At 46.2% G+C, this 22,356-nt stretch overlaps 3 pseudogenes; 1 reads left to right on the top strand and 2 right to left on the bottom strand.

Moving 5' to 3' along the window:
- The first annotated feature begins 10,005 nt into the window (after window positions 1-10,005).
- On the top strand, window positions 10,006-10,468 carry LOC103088214 (cell death activator CIDE-3 pseudogene; annotated as a pseudogene).
- A 3,921-nt stretch (window positions 10,469-14,389) lies between these two features.
- On the bottom strand, window positions 14,390-15,764 carry LOC103082073 (tyrosine--tRNA ligase, mitochondrial pseudogene; annotated as a pseudogene).
- A 151-nt stretch (window positions 15,765-15,915) lies between these two features.
- The window catches only part of LOC103088489 (60S ribosomal protein L9 pseudogene), a 38,809-nt pseudogene continuing 32,368 nt past the window's right edge, over window positions 15,916-22,356 (bottom strand).

Raw genomic sequence — 22,356 nt, forward strand, 5'->3', positions numbered from 1 at the left:
GCAGTGAGAGGCCTGCGTACCGCAAAGAAAAAAAATAAAAAGAAAAAAAATAATGTCTCTAGGGACTTCTCTGGTGGCGCAGTGGTTAAGAATCCGCCTGCCAATGCAGGTTGGATCCTTGGTCCGGGAAGATCCCAATGCCGCGGAGCAACTAAGCCTGCGCGCCACAACTACTGAGCCCACGTGCCACAACTACTGAAGCCCAAGTGCCTACAGCCTGTGCTCCGCAGCAAAAGAAGCCTCCGCAATGAGAAGCCAGTGCGTCGCAACGTACAGTAGCCCCCACTTGCTGCAACTAGAGAAAGCCCGCGCACAGCAGTGAAGACCCAACACAGCCAAAAATATTTAAAAAATTGTCTCTAGATTACTTGTAATAGCTAATTCAGTGTAAATGCTATGTAAAAAGTTGCAAATACAATGTAAATGCTATGTATTAATATATTGTTGCCAGCATGGCAAATTCAAGTTTTGCTTTTTGAAATTTTCTGGAATTCTTTTTCCCTAATATTTTCGATCTGCAGTTGGTTGAATCCATGAATGTGGAACCCAGGGATACAGAGGGCCAACTGTATATGCAAATTGATTGTCTAAACTGAAACACTTAGGAGAATAAAGGGGGGCACTATTGATACTTACACCAGGACAACAGATATAAATTGGTTCTTCCAGGTGAGCCAGGAGAATAGCCATCCTAGAAGCAGCTGTTCTCAAACCTCATCGTTCTGTAGAGTTGCCTGGGAGTGGGTGGGTGTTCGGTATGTAAAATGAAGTTTCCGAGGCCCCATTCCCAGAGATTCTGACTCAGTAGCTCCAGGGTGGCCCAGGAATTGGCCTTTTTCACAAGTGCCCAGGTGATTCTCATGCTGGGACCAGTGAGAGAATGGAGCTTGGCCTAAAGCAGTTTTTCTGCTGATGTCAACACTAAGCAGGGATTGGCTAATCTTTGTGGATATATTTAACTGAATTCTGCTTTTTTTTTTTCCTTCTTGAGTTAATGACTCAGCAATCCATCTGTTGCCTATTAAAAGAGACAGAAAAGTAGAGTGGTTAAATGAATGGCCTCTGCAGTCTGATAGAACTGGTTTGAGCACCAGCTTTAGCACTTATTAGCTGTATGACACTGGGTGTGTTTCTTAACATCTCTAGATTTGTTTTCTTTTAGGTAAAATAGGAATATTGATAAAGTTATGAGAATTAAATGAGATAATACATTTAAAGCATAAAGTAAGTCTCAATAAACAGTAGTTATGACTGTTATTATGATCACTATCACTATTACTGAACAGGCAGGCATTGCACTGGGCTGACCCTGGAAGTGCGTGATGTGTGTCACTGTCTCTCAAATGTAGGGTGTCCCCTGGAAAACAAAATGAACTCCTCTTTCCTGACCCGCACAGATGATTCATAAATGCTTGGTGAACAGCTTTACACTGCACATCTGTACCCTGACAGCCTCTGAGAAGTCTGTGGAACGGTTTCCTGAGTCTTTGGCATATGGGAGTCCTACACAGCACGGCTGCTTCAATATTGTGTTCCGAAATCTCGGTTCTGGTTACTGTGGAATAAAAAGCTGAGCACAGGAACTAGAGGGAAATTCTCCAGCCTTTTGAACTCAACTTGTCCTTTCTGGGTATGTTTTATTTCTTATCCAACGTAAGTCTAAGAAGGCAAGATTTTCATGGCAACATAATGATTGCTACCCAATAAGGGAAGATGATTTCCTGAAAGATTCCTGCTCTTTTCTTAGCAGGTGGAAACTTCTGTGCGCTGCAGAGGCTGTGTGCTGTTATTGTCCTTCCTGGGTTCATTCTTTCCATTCTGAGACAGGAAACAAAACATCCAGAGGAAAAAATTGGTAGTTCTGTCCCTATTTGTACTTACTGGTTGGGGGGAGGGGGTGGGGACACTGGTTTTGGGGTGTTTTTTCGCTTTGTTTTCTTTGTCTTTTATGCTTCCATCCTGTAACATTATCACCTATATTTTTTGAAAAGTCAAGATGCATTGACACATGGCCTGGTAAAATATTTGAAACTGGAACTGTCCTGAAAACTCTGGGGCTTCTGGTTGCTGTGAGTACTTCCTCCTGGAGGAGTCTGGGCAGCTCTGTCCAGATCCATGTGAGGGATTAGAAAGGGTGCCCCGGGCTTCCCTGGTGGCACAGTGGTTAAGAATCCACCTGCGAATGAAGGGGACACGGGTTTGAGCCCTGGTCTGGGAAGATCCCACATGCCGTGGAGCAACTAAGCCTGTGCGCCACAACTACTGAGCCTGCACTCTAGAGCCCGTGAGCCACAACTACTGAGCCCGCGCTCCTAGAGTTCGTGCTCTGCAACAAGAGAAGCCACTGCAATGAGAAGCCCACGCTCCGCAACAAAGAGTAGCCCCTGCTCGCCACAAGTAGAGAAAGCCCTCGCACAGCAGCGAAGACCCAATGCAGCCAAAAATAAATAAATAAATTAATTAAAAAAAAAAAAAGGGTGCCCCAGGTATGTCCTACTTTACTTCATATAAGGCCCAGAGGCAATTTTACCCATAAGCTTTAAGAAATTAAGCTTCTGCACCCCTCACTTGCCAGGGCCTTGTTCTTTCTAAGGCACTGGGAGGAGGCCTAGTGATGTGTTCATATGTTTGTGTATAAATAGCAAAAATAAGATATTTTGTATTGTTTTCTATTGAAGATGATCTCAAAAATTTTATAAGCTTTAGGCCCTACGAATCTGGATCCACTCCTAACAAGGATTTCCTTTCTGGCCACACCTTTACATAACCAGATGGTAAGCAGCTTCAACTGCAGGCCAGGACACGCTGGAATGCCAAGGATCGAGGGGGAATGCAAGAACAGAGGAGTGTTCATCACTCAATTAGCTACTGGAATGCAGAGAAAACTGCAAGCTGAAGCAAGAGCATACCTCCTGAGGGAAAAAAAAAAGTCATAGACTCTGGTCTGGTGCAAAGGGTTCTTTCTTCAGAGGGATGGGTGCTTAAGTGGCACTAATCAGTTATTTGTTTAAAAGTCTTTGAGAAAAATTAGTGATCTACCTTTAAATCCTCCACATATAAAAATACCATTGCCTATGTGCTGTGATTCAACCACCCCAAGCCCTGGAAGGGTTGTCTCCTGCAGTGGAGAGAAACTTCCAGTGGCTCCTGCTAGCCCCAACTACTTTGCTAAGTATGTGACTTTGGCCAAATTATTAATCCCTCCAAACCTCACTTTCTTCCTCTTTAAAATGAGAGTGTTGGATTAGGCAGCCTCATTCTGAAACTGGAATAATTTTATGGTATGCAAGTAGAAGTTAAATGTTTTCTATAGTGATACAAGGATATTTCCACGGGAAAATAGGAGGCACGTGTTGGGAGGGAAGTTGACATATGGAGAAAAATTGTACCATATGGGATTAGGAAATTAAAAATTATCTCCTCCTGCTCAGTAAATGTGCCAAATATGAGCCTCTCACCCTAAAAACTGTTTTTCTTTTAGCAAATGAGAAGACATTATGAGCATTTCCAAAATTAAAAAAATATTCATGTCACGTCAAATGTGAGATGGGTGTAGGCAGTGATGTATTAGGTTCTAGGAAGGAAATTTGTATTTAAGATGCGCTCTGTGTTATTTGGGAGACGACAACTAAAATAAGACTATCCCAGGGGAAACAATCATCAAACAAAGCTGATAAGACATAACCATGAGCCAGAATTGATAACGGGCTGATTTAGTAAATCATGGTGCATCCATTCTATGGAAAACTATGTAATCATCAAATAGAATGAATCACATTTATATGTATTGACTTGGAAAGGTGTAGAAAACATATTGCCAAGTGAAAATAAGCAAGCGTTGAACAATATGAAGGGAATGATCATGTTTTTAAAAAAGCAAAACTGAGACTCTAAATAGGCAACTCTGTGTTTGTATAATAAAAGTATGGAATGATACACACCAACATCCTGCCACCAGTTACTTTAAGAGGGTGGGGTTAGACAGAGAAGGAAGAGGGAATTACTTTTATTTTTTTATCTTTCTGTAATTCAGTTTGTTTAAATTGTTAACAATAAGTGTGTATTATAATTTTTAAAAGTGCTTTTGTAAAACAAACAAACAAAAAGCATAACCTTTGTTTCCTCAGGCCTCACCAGTGTGTGGATGTATGTTGGCTCATATGGTTCCATATTTCACTCTGCAGTACCCCCAGCTCTGCACCAAAACTCACCGGGTGACTTCAGGGCCAGCCCTCTCCTATTTGGGAAGGGGCCTTAGTACAGCTCCGAGGCAGATGCCTGCCCTGAGGGGGTGCTGTCCATGCTCAGCCCTCTGCCAGAGCTGCAAGGTGGCACCCTGTTCCCTCGGATTCCCGAAATCCCAGCAGCGCCTTTGTTGGGGAAGGAGGAATGCCTTTCCTCCCCCTTCTCCATCACCCTTTGCTGCGTGGTCACCATGGGGGCCCGCCTGGGCTCCGCGAGCACATCAGCCCTCCCAGGCTGGTCCCACTCTTCAGAAATGCCTGGGCCCTCTATGTGGGATCCGCCTCCGGGGGCAGGCCCACACACCATGAATGCTAAGTTGTGTGGGGAAGGCAGAAATTCAGTGAAGGGAAAGGCCCAGGGTCCAGCCGGGGCTGGAAGGAGGGATGGAGATCGGGGACATCAAACTGTGAACCGTAACGCCGGCCGTAGCGAGAGAGTGGAGCGAGAGTGAGAAAGGGAGAGGCAGCCGGCCCACCACTGTTGGCCAGTCTGGGGCGCACTCTGCTTAAACACAGTCTCACTGAACATCTGTATCAGAGAAGACCACTCTGTGACCCTGATGGATCGAGACAAAAACAGGATCCCTCTGGAATCATGTCGTAATCCAAGCCAAGAAATTGTCCAGACCACAAAAATGGCCACCAAACATTCCCCTGTCCTGGGTAACATGAGTGACTTTGTCTTTAGCAATTACAGCTGTGGGCTCGCCTTGTTCCTCCTGCCTTCTAGATAAGGAGTAAGGTACCAATCCTAGGATCATCCCTGCTTCCTGACAACATCCAATCCAGAGCAGAGCCCCACTTCCTTGAACCCTCCCCAGAATCACTGAACACAAGCCCAAACCCTATCCTAAGCCCTTTTTTAACACCGTCTTACTGACGGTACGCAGTCTTCTCAAAAGAAGTGCAATTGTTGCAGCTGGAGAAAATGAATGACGGGGGCATGCCACGCAGCGTGTCCCATGCAGCAAGCCTTAGTGAGTTAGGGTGGAAGAAGAAATGATATAGTTAGGGACACTTCCAGAAAGGCAGCCAAACTCTGGGCTGGTGGGGACATCAAGAGAAGCAGGTCCCCTCAGAGTGCAGCAATCAGCAGAGGGATGCCTACTTCTAACCCTTAACTCCATGGGCTATAACACCTTCCACTTGTGCATTGTTGCCAGGGCTTTGCCATCACACAGAGAAGGGCTGCTTCTAACTGGAAGGATGCTGCTGAGCTCTGAAGGTCAGTTCTGGCTTTCTTCCACATTTTACTGTACGTGAGTGACCAAGGCAGGCCATTCCACTTTGGCCCGAGGGCAACTGACTCCAAGGAGGAGAAAATAGATGACAGATGTCAAGAGCTGCATTTTGCAACCAGTGTTTTCTCACCAGTGCTACCTCCTGGGTTTTATAGTTGATAGCACCCCAGTAGACCTTCACGCTAGCACATCCCTCCCTTAGCAAGGAACTTTTGGATCTGGAGCATTTGTATTTAAAAACAAACAAAACCCAGGGTGATTCTGAATGACATTAAAAAAAAAAATCCAACATGTACCATGCTGCAGATGGTGTTCAAGAGAGGAAAGTCAAGTCAACAGCAAGTTGCCCCTGTGATTTGAATCATCAAATTAACTAATGTTTATTGGGCACCTACTTTCTACGAGGCTGGCCACTGAGGAATTAAAAGATAACTGAGCTGGGCTTCCCTGGTGGCACAGTGGTTGAGAGTCCGCCTGCCGATGCAGGGGACACGGGTTCGTGCCCCAGTCTGGGAAGATCCCACATGCTGCAGAGCGGCTGGGCCCGTGAGCCATGGCCGCTGAGCCTGCGCATCCGGAGCCTGTGCTTTGCAACGGGAGAGGCCACAACAGTGAGAGGCCTGCATACCGCAAAACAAAAAAAGATAACTGAGCTGATCTTTGTCATCTAGTGGGGATGCTGAAAGTATATCAAAAAATCTAGGGGCTTCCCTGGTGGCTCAGTACTTGGGAGTCCGTGTGCCAGTGCGGGGGACACGGGTTCAAGCCCTGGTCTGGGAAGATCCCACATGCTGCGGAGCGGCTGGGCCTGTGCGCCACAGCTGCTGAGCCTGCTCTCTGGAGCCCGCAAGCCACAACTACTGAAGCCCGCGCGCCTGGAGCACGTGCTCCGCAACAAGAGAGGCCACCGTGGTGAGAGGCCCGTGCACCGCAACGAGGAGTGGCCCCCGCTCGCCACAACTGGAGAGAGCCCGCGCGCAGCAACGAAGACCCAGCGCAGCCATAAATCAATCAATCAATCAATCAATCAATCAATCTATTCAAAAAAAAAATCTAACGAAAAGGCATAGGAAATATACCCAGATCACCATGGTAATGGGAAGAAGGGGATGATTACATCTACTGGAAGGATCAAGGTTGTAAAGTTTGGATTTTAAAATCAGAAAATGATCTTGAGGTGTTCTTGATCTGGGCTTCAGTTCATCGGCCAACAGCCATGGACATAGCAGTCGCCTCCTTGCCCCTCTCCTGGAGCGTGTGAAGGTCCTGGTCCCTAAGACATCCTCTCTGACCCTCCATGTCTCTGCCTTGTGCGCCAGCAGCCTGATAGAAGGACAGACTCAGGAGAGAGTCAACTGCTGCTCAGCTCTCTTGATCCCTAAGGAGTCTCATCCCCAAGGTGCAGAGGCCGTAGGAATTGGAAACTGATCATTATAAGACTCTCAGAGACTGGAGAATAATGATCAGAAAAAGGGGTCACTAGTGTCAAAAGCGTAATTATGATAACTCATTCAGCTTGCTGAAAGAGAGTGGAGGAATTGGGAATTATGTCCCTATGCCTAGACAGTCTCCCTGCTTGATTTAACATGGTCACATTTTTTCCTGTTTTGAGAATGAGAGGAAGACAGATGCCTACTTTATTTTTATTATTATTATTTTTTTGCGGTATGAGGGCCTCTCACTGCTGTGGCCTCTCCCGTTGCGGAGCACAGGCTCCGGACGCGCAGGCTCAGCAGCCATGGCTCACGGGCCCAGCCACTCTGCGGCACGTGGGATCTTCCTGGACCGGGGCACGAACCCGTGTCCCCTGCATCGGCAGGCGGACTCTCAACCACTGTGCCACCAGGGAAGCCCCAGATGCCTACTTTATAAATATAAAAACATAGCACTAGAGGGAATTCCCTGGCGGTCCAGTGGTTAGGACTCCGCGGTTTCACTGCCGAGGGCCCAGGTTCGATCCCTGGGTGGGGAACTAAGATCCCAAGATCCCACAAGCCATGTGGCACACCCAAAACAAAAAACAACCCCCCTGCCCCCTGCCCCCCTGCCAGCACTAAGGTTTGTATAACTGTTGATTCGGTGAAGGAATCCAATTAGCCTGTTTAAACCACACATTAAAGTGTGTGTGTGTGTGTGTGTGTGCGCACGTGTGCGCGCCTTAAGTCAATAATTTAAAATGTTAACACATTTCCAAGGTGCCTCGAGGGGAAAAATTTGGTTAAATTTTCAGTGTGAAAGTGACATTGGCATTTTGTAAAGAACACTCCAGGAGACAGTAGTTCCAATGGTCCCCACCCCGTGCCACCCAGAAGTATTGGGTGTATATCCTAAAATCTTCAAGTATCTGGAAAAGTGGTTTCCTTCTTAAAATGGATCATATCCTGCTCTGAGTGCAGGAATCTGACTAATTAGGAGAAATCTTCCCCAACTGCGATAATTCAGCCTGGGGTGGGTCACCATGGATTAAAGAGCTGTCTTTGGATTCTCACTGGGAGGGAGCCAGGGGCTGAAAGCAATGTTCCTTCCATAGAGAGAACACATCTCTTGAGAAGTGAAAATACTTTTCCAGCAAAGAAACTACTACTGATTCAATATTCAGTTCCGATTTCTGTGTCAAATGCTGGTGTGGAAAAGATTCTTGTGTTATGGGAAGTCTCTGGACTGATGACTACAACAGATTGTGCACAGAGACAATATTAAATAAACGTTGAGCTTTAAAAGTGCTGTGAATAGTCAGGTATTTACAAATGAAGTGATGAGATGAGATTTGGGATTTGCAACTTACTGGAGGAGAGGATGTGGGGTACAGATGAAACAGAACTGGCCGTGTGTTGATAATTATTGAAACTAGGTGATAGGTCCATGGGGGTTCATTATACTATTTTCTCGACTTTTGTGAACATTTGAAAGTTTCCATATAAAAAGTTAACAAAATCCCCGAAAGTATGACTTTGTCTTGTTTGAATGAAAGATGTTTTTAAAAATAGATAATTCGGGACTTCTCTGGTGGCTCAGTGGTTAAGAACATGCCTGCCAAGGCAGGGGACATGGGTTCCAGCCCTGGTTTGGGAAGATCCCACATGCCGCGGAGCAACTAAGTCCCTGCACCACAACTATTGAGCCTGCGCTCTAGAGCCCGTGCTCTGCAACAAGAGAAGCCACCACAGTGAGAAGCCCGCGCACCGCCACAAAGAGGAGCCCCGCTCACCGCAACTAGAGAAAAGCCCACGCGCAGCAACAAAGACCCAACGCAGCCAAAAATAAATAAATACAATTTTAAAATAATAAAAAATAAATAATTCATAGAAATTGCTTACTGAAATATAAAATATAGCTAATATTATCGGTGCTCACTGTGTGCTTGGCATATAACTTTATACATATGTAATTATGTATTTTATGTAATGTACAGATATACATGTTATTTTAATTTGTATACATAATTTAATCTGTACATATATTAAATACACACACGTGTATGAAAGTGTATCAATTCGTTTAATTCCTGTCAACAACCCCATGAGTTAAGCTCTATGTAAATTACCTGCATTTGCAGATGAGGCAATGAGGTGATATGCAGGTTAAATAACGTGCCCAAGGTCGTTAAGCAGATTTGAACGCAGTCAAGACTCCAGAACTCACGCTCCTTCTTAAACAGCACCTCTGCTGTTGCCTGTATCCAAGCTGTTCTGTACATTTTCGCCAGCAACTTCCCGTATCAACTTATTTTTAATTTTTAAATTGATTTGGGAGTGGTGGATGGGCTGGAAATTTTTTTTACAAGACTGTTCAGCAATTCTGCTGAAGCCGCCTGTGCCCCTTGGCCCCAGGTGCGGGTTTGGCGGGACCCAGCTCCCGGGGTGCGGTCGGGCGGGTTGGCCCAGGCCAGTTACCCCGGGTCCTCCGTTGCCGGACCCGCCCCCGCTGCTGGAGCGGCGAGCGGGCCGCCGCGTGGCGCCACCTGGTGGCCAGAAGCCCGGCAGCGGCGCCTCCGAGGGGCGGGGCGCGCGGTCCTCCCGGGGGACGAAGCAGAGGGGTGTCCTCGCGGTTACAAACCCAGGGCAGATGGGCCGCCCTTCAACTCCTGTCTGAGTGGAGCAGGCCTCCGGAGGGCCATCTGGGCCCGGCCAGGGAAACTGGGTGAGCCCTCCCTCCAAGCCGCCTGCCCAGCCCGAGGCAGGGCTCCCCTTAGAACCTGCTCCACCTTCGAGAAGTGGGAATTCATTTAAGAGGGGGTGATTTTGCCTAAGGGCTCTGAAAATGAGCCCTTAAATATTTCCAAGCACTTAAAATTCATGTATTTTTGCATATAGGCATATACTCATTTCTTTGTATCCTCACCTCTTTCCAGAAAGTGTATTAAAGCTGGAATTATGTCCAATTTTTTTTCCCTCACAACAGTCATTTTAGGCTTGTGAAGGCTTGTGATGACCCTCAGAGCCCTGACCTATGGACTAAGCAATGCCGACCAGAGTGTGTGGAAGGGCATCTGGCCGCAGAATTGAGCACCTCCTTGACTGGCAGACCAGCCCTTCCCCCTGGCGCTGGAGGAAAATGACACAACCGGAGAGGCAGAAGAGTACTTTAGGGCCCTGGCAGAGGGCACAGTGCTCCAGAAGGTGCAGCCCCCATCAGAGCAGGGGCCTAGGTACCAATTCTCCCTCTTCCATTAGCCTGGCAAGAAGATCGGTGAGACCTGTGTAACTTTCTACCTGCACAAGGTGAATTCCCAGGACTTCATTGGCTACCTGAACCTGAAGGCAACCCTCTATGGCACATGCTCCCTTTCCTATGGTTTGCATGCCTTGGGGCTAAGTGCATCCTGAAGGAAGCTCTTTCCTGGGTCCTCTTCAGCTTGCAGGCCACAAGCCACGTGCTGCTTGGCACCTCCTGTTACATGAAGCAGGTCCTGGGTGCCACAGAGGGAAGGCAGCCCCTCCAAGGTGGCCCCTCATCCAGACCTGCCCAGAGATAATTCAGTGAAGGCCCAAGTATATGGAGCCTTTCCTGGCCCAAGACTAGACTGGCCATCTAGTTTACTTTGCGAATACTGTGTTATTGTGCTTAAGGGCACCCCTCTCCATGAAAAGGCAAGGTCCTAACTGAAGGGTGAAGTCATTTGTTACGTCACTCTATTAAGGAGGAGGAACATTTCTCAAATCTGATCCTGAGATCTGAGCAGGGCATACTTGGGTGGGCTGCAGAGCCAGTGATCTCACTTTTTTTTTTTTTAACATCTTTATTGTGGTATAATTGCTTTACAATGGTGTGTTAGTTTCTGCTTTATAACAAAGTGAATCAGTTATACATATACATATGTTCCCATATCTCTTCCCAGGGATCTCACTTTGTATAGAGATAGAGGATGTCAAGATTGCCAATGAGGGGACTAATGGGGGCAGGGCTGGAGAATGGTGTAGAAATGAGGGACCCAAGAGGGATTAGTGAAGACTCGTTTCAGACCCCTTGGGCAAATGTGTAGGTCTCTCAGATACTGAGTGAATTGGGGTTTAGTGCTGTGAACTCTGGGGACAAATTAGCTATGTTGGAACCAACCCCCATATGGCAATGCCACTTGTTCTTAGCAGAGTCAAGAGAAAACCAACAGACAAGGGAAAGTGTGGTTCTACTCTTAGACTAGAGATGGGACAGAAGGCTGTAGCCCCTGGGTACCAGTGCAGTACTGACTTGGTAACTGAAGAGCACCCAGAGGTTAGTGATGGAGTCGGGGCTCCTTAGATAACCATCCCTTCCTCTTTGACTTCTCCTTCTGATGCTAAACCTTGCAGGATCTAGGTTTAGTTTTATTTAGGAAAACATTTTTCCTGTCATCCATGGTTCTGATATGAGCCAACAGGGAAACTGGTTAAGAAGGTAAATGCCAAGCTTGCATTAACAGCAAGCACAGCACCTGGGCCAAGGGATGTAACTATCTCACTGTAGTATACTTATTCTTTGCTGGTTGTCACCATTCCTCTGTTGGAAGGAGGCAGAGATGGCTGGGTCTTGGCCAGCCCTCACGGCTGGGTGAGCTTCAAGCACTCCTTTTCCCTCAAACTAAGTGAAAAACCTCTTGGGCCCCCTTTATCTGACCTTTTTACTCGGTTGATGAGAAGGCCTGGCAAAGCGACCACATTATTTCTCTTGGCCTAGAGTAGAGTGCTAGGCCAGCCACTCCCTATCTCCTTTTCCTGGCTTCACCTTGGTCCTGCTGGCAAGGGCAGGTTCCATCCCCGTGCAAGGCGCAAGTCCTGGTCCTTTTGGCTAGAGGCATGTGCTTCTGCAGGATGGAGATCCTGAAAAGGAGAGTGGAAGAGGTCAGAAGAATGCCCACCTCCATACCCTCAACCAGATTCCAGCTGCCTCCTCTCCTAGGGTGGACTAAGGGAGCCTCGACTTTCCCCTCGTGGCTAAAGTGTCCATGACTCTGGTCAAACCATCTCTCTAAAGAGATGTGTGTTCCATTAGCATACAGTTAGCTAAAAGGTCATCCAGATGACAGGCCTGGCAACCAAGAAACAGTTGTAGTAACTAAAGATGTTTGGTTTAGGATAAAGAAGGCATGCCAAGACCAGTCTCTCTTTTAAATATTCAGGAGGTTCGTGGAAGAGAAGATATTTTTTTTTGGGGGGGGGGGAGGATTAGAGGACAAAATTGGGACCGAGGAATAAGGTACTAGAAAGTGGATTTTTTTTTTTTTGCTTCAATAGTAAAACTAGCCCCCATGGAGATATTCAAGGAGGTATTTCTGACCACATGGTGGTGCCCTGGGAAGGAACGTCCTGCTGGAAAGCCATCCATTCCTGCATCCCTTGTCTCAGGCTTTCTGGAACAGTCCTATTTTCAATATTCTGCCTGTGACGGTGACTATAAACCATCACATGTCCCAGAAACTCCAGTATGCCCACATTCACTCCATACCCCTTTGAAAGCCTCTTGATCTTGGAAACAGAATAAGGATGTTTTGGCAAATATATTCTGACTTGTGGTTCGTAAAATATGGGCAAGGTGCTAGGGTTTTATCCAACTCTGAAGGTCTGTAACCTCACATTTATCAGACAAGGTTAAGTAATCACTTTAGATTATCTAATGACATAGTGGCAGAATAGGAGCTAGAACAAAGGATCTGACTTCTCTTTGGATGTTATTTGAGGCTTTTACAAATTCTGGCTCAAGAGGGGCCAGCTGTCCGTGATGAGATACAGGAATCATCTCTTGGTTTGGAACAAGCTTTGCCTGCTCCATTCTGCAGGTCTTTACTCATCCCTCCCCCCTCCTCAACACATCTCCATAGTGATGGCTTTCATATGTTAGTTCCGATGCCCCTGGCACAGTATGAAACCAGACAGAGTTCACTTCTGGGCTGAGCTGGTGTTTTTCCACAGGTGAGCTCTCAGCTGTATGTATATCCATCTACCCTTGGCAAGGATGAGCCCTGGTGCAATCCAGTGTCCCTAAGCTAGTGGTGTATTTGGAGAGCCTGCTATTGCCTTGGAGGCTGTTAAGTCCTTGAGGGCAAGGCACACGGAATCATTACTCTGAATCTTCAGGCAGCTAATAAGGTGTTACAGCCTGCAGGCATTGGATAGATATTTGGTGTTTGCTTCTCTTCTCCCACATGAAATCTCAAGATTCCGTCATCTGGGGAGTCAGTTCCACCTGGTCACTCCTCTTCCAAGCTCAGCTTCGGGAAATAAGGAGTGTGTCTTCCCACATACGGCTCTGTTTTCAACTTAATGTTTATGTGAGTACCTAGAAACCATGGTGACAGGCGCCATAGAAATAGAAAGAGCAGGGAGGTGGAATACAGAAAGGGAGGACCCCAAACACCAGGGGGCCGGAAGAAGTGTCTTTGTGACACCAGTGTTTATTTTGAGCTGGCAGGAGTATTTATCATGTCTTTGTGCACAGCCTCTCCCCTGGGAACGTAAATGCCATCCACTTCCTTATGCACTTACATCCTCCTGGTCTCCAGAGGAGGAGAGATGCTACATTCAGTGTATAAGGATACACATCATCATCACTACTTCTTATCTTTGTGCCACTTGTCACTTTTCAGTGCACGTTCACGCACATTACTTTCCTCATTGGATCCTACCTCAGGGCAGATAGTATTCACTCCTATTTTTCTGATGAATTTGATGTTCAGACTAACTTGTCCAAAGTCACATGGCAAGTCAGGGGTCAGAGCTAACCTTCAGCTCTGCTTCCTTGAGCGGGCTTCCCTCTGCTAAGATTGGGCTGTGCAACGATGGAAATTCAAAGCAGGCGGGACCGATGGCTAGTGCATTTTGGCCAGTGTCATTCAGGTTAGAATGTGCTGTGTGGAGTGATCTGAGTCATGGAGTGACAGCTGGCACTGCTGCAAGAAGCCCACAGAAAACGGTGATTGGCTGCAAGAGAAATTTTGCTAATTTTATGTCCTGAGACAAAGGAAAAGGTAAACCATAAATGGACCCTGTTTTCAAGGCCGATGGCTCCTTGCCAGCACAAGTGAACTTCAGTGCTCTCAGCTTGATCTGCTCTCAGCTTGATCTCCTTGAGCGGAGTCTGCTGATCCTGAGAAGGGCTACACAGCTGTCTCTATCCCTCCTCAAAGCAGACTGAGCCAAATGTGACAGGAAATAGAGTCCTGGGCGTGGTTGGGCATGTTCCAACTTCATATCTATGACCCCCTTCACGCATGTCTGATGTAGCTGAACGGTGCTGCCTACAAGTCCTGCAACTTCTTGTTCTCGTGTTACCAAGCAGGACCCTATGAGGCCTTCCTGAGACACTTCTCCCCTGTCTCCCACCTGCCTATTGTTTGATTTGCATAAGCGAAGGTATAAGTTCGTGTGTCTTGAGAATGAATTGTGGATAAGTTTGAACCACCAGAAGGATTTTTCATCATTGGTGAAGCCATTTTATAATGTATAAATTTCTTTTTCCTATTTTAAGTAACCAAAGTCCATTCTTAAGAATACGTTGTCCAACAACTAAAACAGCCTCAGAATTTGTTACTTGTCTGTGATTTATACTGATTCCGCCTTCTGTTATCATCTGATACCCTCGGGGTCCATTTGAAATGGCATTTACTTTGCAGCAGGCATCTAGGATGCTTGTTCCAGGGTCAAGAACTAATTCAGAAGATGAAGCTTTTAAAAACTCTAAAAGAGTTTGATCAGACATGACCTCTAGTGCATCTATGCTACTATGATAAAGGGCTTGCGTACACCTTTTAGCAGATTCCAGTCATTCTTTTCCGTGAACAAGCTTTGTTACTTCTGCAGCGAGTCATTTCTGCCCACCCCGCTATTCTGCCTCTCTGACATGCAGCTACATTATGTGGTCAATCTCTGGAAGGGGCAGAAAAGTGAAGAGCTTCAGGGACCTTTCTACCAAATCATCTTGCTGCCTCACAAAGAACTGATACAATTCAAATGGAGATGTCTTACCTGTTTAGCCAAACAGGACTGCCAGCGGACTTTCCCAATTCTGCTCCAGTTGTAATTAGAGGAACAGATTCTAAATATGTCTTCTCCAGTGAACTTATGGATGAACTCATATCCAGACATGATATTGCCCAGCTGATCAGATCCACCTAGTCGGACCCGGCATCCATAAGGCTAGAACAGGTAGTAGCAATCATAGGCCTGGAGCACCTGGTATTAAAAACTTGGCCAAACTCACGCCTTCCAGGCTCTTGAGGGGAGTCTGCACGCTCAGTCGGCTCAGCAGCGCACCCCTGCGGAAGTGGCAGCCCACTGCAGCTAGGAAGTGCAGCAGGTGATACTTCTCGGACCACGCCGAGGTGTCCAGCAAGGTGAAGCTGCCCTGGGTCCGCGCGTTAGCGAAGAGCTGCTGGTGATCAGCCGCCAGGGCCTTGAGCCCTCGCTGCAGGGCGGGCGCGTTGATCTGCGGGTGCTCTGCGTCCGGTGCCTCGCGCTCCTTGGAACCACCGCTCGGGTCTCCCAGGCGCGCCGCGGCGCCTCCCACCAGCGCCATCGTGCTGCGGCCTGCTCGCTGGGAGTGAGACAGGCCCAGCAGCGCCAGCAGATGCCCCACATGAAGTGAGCCGGCCGTGGGGTCGAAGCCGCGTGTGGAAGAGCTCTGGGAGCTCTGTCTTCATCCCCCTCCCGGAGAAGAATTCCTCGAACAGACCCCGAGCTTTCTGCACCACCAGAAACCCCTGAGCGCCCGTGTGGGCCTCACGCAGCCCCAGAGGCCGGACTCATGACCCTCCTCAGGTACCAAACCACCGACCCTGGGAAATGCACAGCCACATGGGCGCCGCCATCTTGGCGAAGCCCCAGGCTAAGAGGAAGAGGGTGATGGGGATGGAGATGAACACGATGAAGATGAAGGTGGTCCACCTGAAGGATATGAGGACGACGAGGAGGAAGAAGAGGAGGAGGAGAAAGAAACGGTGCTGCTCTGGTTGGGTCTTGTCAGATCTTTGAGACGCCTCTGGTGAGTGGCAGAACCTCGAGCGTGAGGACACCAGGGTGTACTTCCCTACTGGGATGCCTTGATTGGAGATTTTCTTTTTTGGCGGGGCGGAGGGAAAGGTGTGAGACTTGGTCACCTGGTTTTGAGCGGAGTGCCGCTTTAATTGGGTTTTCCCCTCTGTGGGGAGGCCCCTCCGAGGGGAGGAGTCCTTCCGCCGTCCGGCACCGCCTGAGTGGTGCTGGGAAAGTCCGGTAAGACTGAGGCTGGTCTGGACCCCCGTTTGGGACAGTAGGTAGGAAATTTTCCGTTCTCGTGCTAGGGAACTGCGACCCTGAGAGGCCCGCGAGCTCTGGTTTATCTAGTTCTGGTCTGTTTCCGGTAGTACCGGCCCTGTGAAAGAACAATGGGGAAACTGAAAGCCTGAACAATACTTTTAAAAAACAAGAGTTTCCGAGTATGGCTAATGTGGAACAAAGTTCACTGGCCCGACGGCCCAGCTTGAGTAACCTTTGAAAGTTGGAATTTAGTGACAGTATAATTTCTGGAGGCTTGAATATCCTGGCAGAGAAATGTCCAAATCTTACCTACCTCAATTTGAGTGGAAACAAAATCAAAGATCTTGGTATAGTAGAAGCTCTGCGAAATCTTAAAAATTTGAAAAGTCTTGACTTGTTTAACTGTGAGATCACAAGCCAGGAAGATTATAGAGAAATTATTTTTGAACTGCTGCAGCAAATCACATACTTAGATGGATTTGACCAGGAGGACAGGGGGAATCGGTCCCAGGAAGGCTCCATAGGGTTCTGCTGGGTTGCAGACTCAGTCTTAATCTGAAATGATCAAAGGTGACTGGAAAGCTATAGAATATGGCAAAGAAGTGATTAAGGGACCCACTATTTAGGAAAAGAGGGATGAGCCAATTTGGACTAGTTGGAGAGTAATTATAGGACCAAAAATCATGTTTTTATCTCCCAACTAGTTGACATTATTCAATAAAATCTTTAGAATTATTTTTGCACTTGGCTTATCTCTCTTTTTTAAAATTGTGGGAAAAAAGCCATAAGATTTATTATCTTAAACATTTCTGAGTGTACAGTGTTAAGTATATTCACACTGTTGTGCAACCAACCTCCAGAACTTTTTAATCTGGCAAAACTGAAACTCTGTGCCCTGCCCGTTGAACAACTTCCCATTTCCTGCTGCCCCCAGCCCCTAGTTACTATCGATGTACTTTCTGTTTCTGTGCATTTGACTTCTCTAGATATCTCATAGAAGTGTGATGATACAGGATTTGACTTTTTGTGACTGGTTTATGTCACTTAGCATAATGTTCTCCAGGTTCCTTTGTGTTGTAGCATGTGTCAGAATTTCCTTCTTTTTTGAGGCTAAATAATATTCCATTGTAAGTATACATACATTTTAATGATATCTGTCGATGGATACTTGGGTTGCTTCCACTTCTTGGCTGTTGTGAATAGTGCTATTATGAACATGAGTACGCAAATATCTCTTCAAGATCCTCCTTTGGATTCTTTTAGATATACACCCAGAAGTGGGATTGCTGGCTTGTCTTTGTCTGTTTGGGCTGTTGTAACAGAATACCATATCCTGGGTGGCTTATAGACAGCAGAAATTTATTTCTCATGGTTCTGGAGGCTGGAAAGTGCAAGATCAGGGCATGATTAGGTGTCTGGTGAGATTTGCTTCCTGGTTCATAGACGACTGCCTTTTTGCTGTGTCCTCACATGGTGGAATGGGTGAGGGAGCTCTGTGGGGTCTTTTTTTTTTTTTTTTTTTGCCGTACGCGGGCCTCTCACTGCTGTGGCCTCTCCCGTTGCGTAGCACAGGCTCCGGACGCGCAGGCTCAGGGGTCACGGCTCACGGGCCCAGCTGTTCCGCGGCACGTGGGATCTTCCCGGACCGGGGCACGAACCCACGCCCCCTGCATCGGCAGGCGGACGCTCAACCACTGCGCCACCAGGGAAGCCCTGTGGGGTCTTTTTTATAAGGGCATTAATCCCATCATAAGGGCTCTGCCTTTATCACCTAATCACCTCACCTCCCAGAGGCCCCAGCTCCAAATGCCATCACAATGGGGGTTAGGATTTCAACATAAGAATATTGGGGGGAAACAAACATTCGGTCCCTTACAAGGGTCATATGGAAATTATATTTTTAATTTTTTGAGGAATCTCCATACTGTTTTCCACAGTGGCTGCACTATTTTACTTTCCTACCAGCAGAGCACAAGCGTTCCTGTTTTTCCACATCCTGGCCAACAGCTGTTATTTTCTGTTTTTTTGGTAGTAGCCACCCTGATGGATGTGAGGTATTATCTCATGGTGGTTCTGACTTGCATTTACCTAATGGATAGTGATGGTGAGCTTTTTTTCATATGCTTGTTGGTCATTTGTATGTCTTCTTTGGAGAAATGCCTAGTCAAATCCTTTTCCCACTTTAAAATTGGGTTGTTGTTATTGTTATAGTTGTTATTATTATTGAGTTGTAGAAGTTATCTATATATTCTGGACAGTAGCCACTTACCAGGCATATGATTCGCAAATATTCCCTTCCATTCTGTCGGTTGCCTTTTCACTGTTGATTGTGTCTTTTGATGAGGCTCATTTCTTTCACCAGTCTAAAGTTTTTGGAGGGCACGATTATATATCAGGGGCATCTTCAGTAAATGGTTGTGCAGCGAAGCAAGGAACATACACTGAGGGGAATTAGACAACATGCTTTTCATGAGATGGGATTTACGTTTTGATGGGCATGGCCGGCTCTGAGTGGAAATGCAGATGGCATTTGTGTGTGGCCCCCTCTTTCATCAGTTCCTCTCTGCTTAGGCATGAGGCTCTCTATCAGCAAGGTGATACTGAAACCCAGTTCAGTTTGACAAATGGTGTGGCAGGCACTGTGCTAGGGGTTACAGAGGAGAGCAAGGAAGGCAAAGCTCTACCCTTACCAGGTGCCATCCTGCAGGGAGATAAACAAGATGGGAACTTTAGTGTAATGTGAGGAGGATGTCCTCAGGTAGTGGTTACTCACTGTAGGAGAAGAGGCAAAGAAGGGCACCTAACCCGGACCAAGGGATGACGGAAACCTTCCTGGAGGAGGTAGTCCTGAGGTTGTTTGGCACCTGGCCTGGCCTGCCCTCAATAAAGGGCAGTCTGGAGCTCCTCCACTCCTCAGAACCCAGCGCGCGGTGGCGGGGGTGGGGGGCGGGTATCACCATCCAGAATCAGCCAGAAGAGGGCGCACCACTGCAGGAGCAGAGCTGCAGGAAGAATGTCAGGATCTACTGTATTGTGTTATATGTCCCCACTAACAAGCTCTCTATTTAAAGGTGCAAAAAAAATTCTAGACGGTTTATTGAGGAATTTCAATAAACTTTATTTCCTTTGGAAACCTAAAAGGAGCAATATATATGACTGATAAATTTATTTCAAAAATTAAGTGCTTAAGGGAATTCCCTGGCAGTCCAGTGGTTAGGACTCCACTGCTGAGGGCCTGGGTTCGATCCCTGGTTGGGGAACTAAAATCCCACAAGCCACACAGCATGGCCAAAAAAATAATAGTAATTTAAAAAATGCTTAATAAAAGATTTATTGTATTTACTAACATATTACGCTTCTTAGGTGCCAGTTACAGCTCTCAGCACTTCACATGTATTTAACTTACATGTATTTACTCACAACAGCCCTGTGGGGTAGGTATTATTATTACTCCCCTATGAAGACAGGGAAACTGAGGCACAGGGAGGCTAAGTAACTGGCCCAAGGCCCCCAAATTATGAAACAGCAGAGCTGAAATTTGAACCTGCAGCCTGGCTCTGGAACCTGTGCTCTTGGCATTGTACGCTTAGATTTAAAAAAATTTTTTTAATTTTAATTTAAAAAATTTGAAGTATAGTTGATTTACAATGTTATGTTAGTTTCAGATGTTCCACATAGTGAGTCAGTATTTTCATAGATTATATGCCATTAAAAGTTATTATTAAGATAATGGCTATAATTCCCTATGCTATGTAATATATTCTTGCTGCTTATCTATTTTATATATAGTAGTTTGTATCTTTTAATCCTGTAGCACTAATTTGTTCCTTCTCCCTTCCTTCTCTCCTTTGGTAACCACTAGTTTGTTTTCTGTATCTGTGAGTCTGTTTCTGTTTTGCATATACATTCATTTGCATTATTTTTTAGATTCCACATATAAGTGGTATCATACAGTATTTGTCTTTGTCTCACTTATTTCACTAAGCATAATATTCCCTAGTTCCATCCATGTTGCTACAAATGGCAGAATTTCATTTTTTTATGACTAATATTCCATTATATATATATACCACATCTTCTTTATCCATCATCCATTGATGGGCACTTGGGTTGCTTCCATATTTTGGCTATTGTCAGTAGAGCTGCTATAAACATTGGGGTGCTTGTATCTTTTTGATGGGTGGTTTGATTTTTACCTGCCAAGAAAGTTTTTCCACTTCAAACAACTTGATCCAATAGAATATGTGTTATAATGTCATTCCTTTTAAGACTCCATGTCCTCACTTGCACCTTCTGAAAAATTCACCGTTGACTTAGTTGTTTGATGTAGCACTTGGTGTCACAGAGCCCTGGCACATCACCCAGGGACTCCTGAAGTCACCTCTTAGCTCTGTTGTCCAGGTGCCTGGGAACCTTACTTAAAGCCACACTTAAAAAAGGCTCAGAATAGGGCTTCCCTGGTGGCACAGTGGTTGAGAATCTGCCTGCCAGTGCAAGGGACACGGGTTCGATTCCTGGTCTGGGAAGATCCCACATGCCGTGGAGCAACTAAGCCCGTGTGCCACAACTACTGAGCCTGTGCTCTAGAGCCCATGAGCCACAACTACTGAAGCCCGTGTGCCTAGAGCCCATGCTCTGCAACAAGAGAAGCCACTTCAATGAGAAGCCTGCACACCGCAATGGAGATTAGCCTCCGCTCGCCACAACTAGAGAAAAGCCCGCATGCAACAACGAAGACCCAACGCACTGAAAATAAATAAATAAATAAAAATTTTTTAAAAGGCTCAGAATAAATTAAAACAAACACACAAACAAAAAAAAGAGACTTCCCTGGTGGTGCAGTGGTTAAGAATCTGCCTGCCAGTGCAGGGGACATGGGTTCAATCCCTGGTCCGGGAAGATCCCACGTGCCGTGGGGCAACTAAGCCTGTGCGCCACAACTACTGAGCCCACGTGCCACAACTACTGAAGCTTGTGTGTCCTAGAGTCCATGCTCTGCAGCAAGGGAAGCCACCACAGTGAGAAGCCTGCACACCACAATGAAGAGTAGCCCCTGCTCTCTGCATCTAGAGAAAGCCGGTGGGCAGCAACGAAGACCCAATGCAGCCAAAAATAAATAAAAAACAAAAAGACATAGACATAAGGGAAAAAACTCTAATGAGAAAGGATCTTAAAAAGTAACCACAATACCATTATTACACTCAATAAAATTGAAAATAATTCCTTAATGTCATCTAATATTACAGTCCAATTTTCTCTGATTATTTCAAAACTTTCTTTTCACAGGTATATTTGGTTTTAGGTCCCTTAAGTCTTTTCTTTCTTTTTTTAAAGTTTTTTTTTTTTTTGATGTGGATCATTTTAAAGTCTTTATTGAATGTGTTACAATATTGCTTCTGGGTTTTGGGTTTTTTTGGCCACGAGGTATGTGGGATCTTAGCTCCCTGACCAGGGATTGAACCTGCACCACCTGCATTGGAAGGCAAAGTCTTAACCACTGAACTGCCAGGGAAGTCCCTCTTACGTCTTTTCTGATCTATAAAAGAATGTCTTCCTTTTAGTTTTTATACATTTTATTTGTTAGCAAAACTGGGTCATTTGTCCTGTGGAATAACTAGGAAGAGTGAGAAAATCGGTTTAAGATGTCTTTGTGACCCTCTTTGTCCCTAGGCGCTATCCCACTAGGTGTGTTCAGTCAAAATATTGTGTTTTACTTTTCTTTTTTTTTTCTTTTCTTTTTTTTTTTTTTGCGGTAAGTGGGCCTCTCACTGTTGTGGCCTCTCCCGTTGCAGAGCACAGGCTCCGGACGCGCAGGCTCAGTGGCCATGGCTCACGGGCCCAGCCGCTCTGCGGCATGTGGAATCTTCCCGGACCGGGGCACGAACCCGTGTCCCCTGCACAGGCGGACTCAACCACTGTGCCACCAGGGAAGCCCAAAATATCGTGTTTTAAAATCACCTGAAATACTTCTTCTCTATGTGATTATGAAATCAATATGATACACTGTTAGTTTCATTTGTTCCAGTTTGTTTTTGATTGATGGGGGTTGCCTTTTCTAAATATGATTTTGTTTTATAATACTGCAAGATATCTACATGGCTGAAAGTCAAAATTATAAAAAAGATATAAACAGAGAAGTATAGCTTCCATGTCTGCTCTCTTTCC

Source organism: Lipotes vexillifer, unplaced genomic scaffold (genome assembly GCF_000442215.2).
Source record: "Lipotes vexillifer unplaced genomic scaffold, Lipotes_vexillifer_v1.1 scaffold278, whole genome shotgun sequence".
Lineage (NCBI taxonomy): Eukaryota > Metazoa > Chordata > Mammalia > Artiodactyla > Lipotidae > Lipotes > Lipotes vexillifer.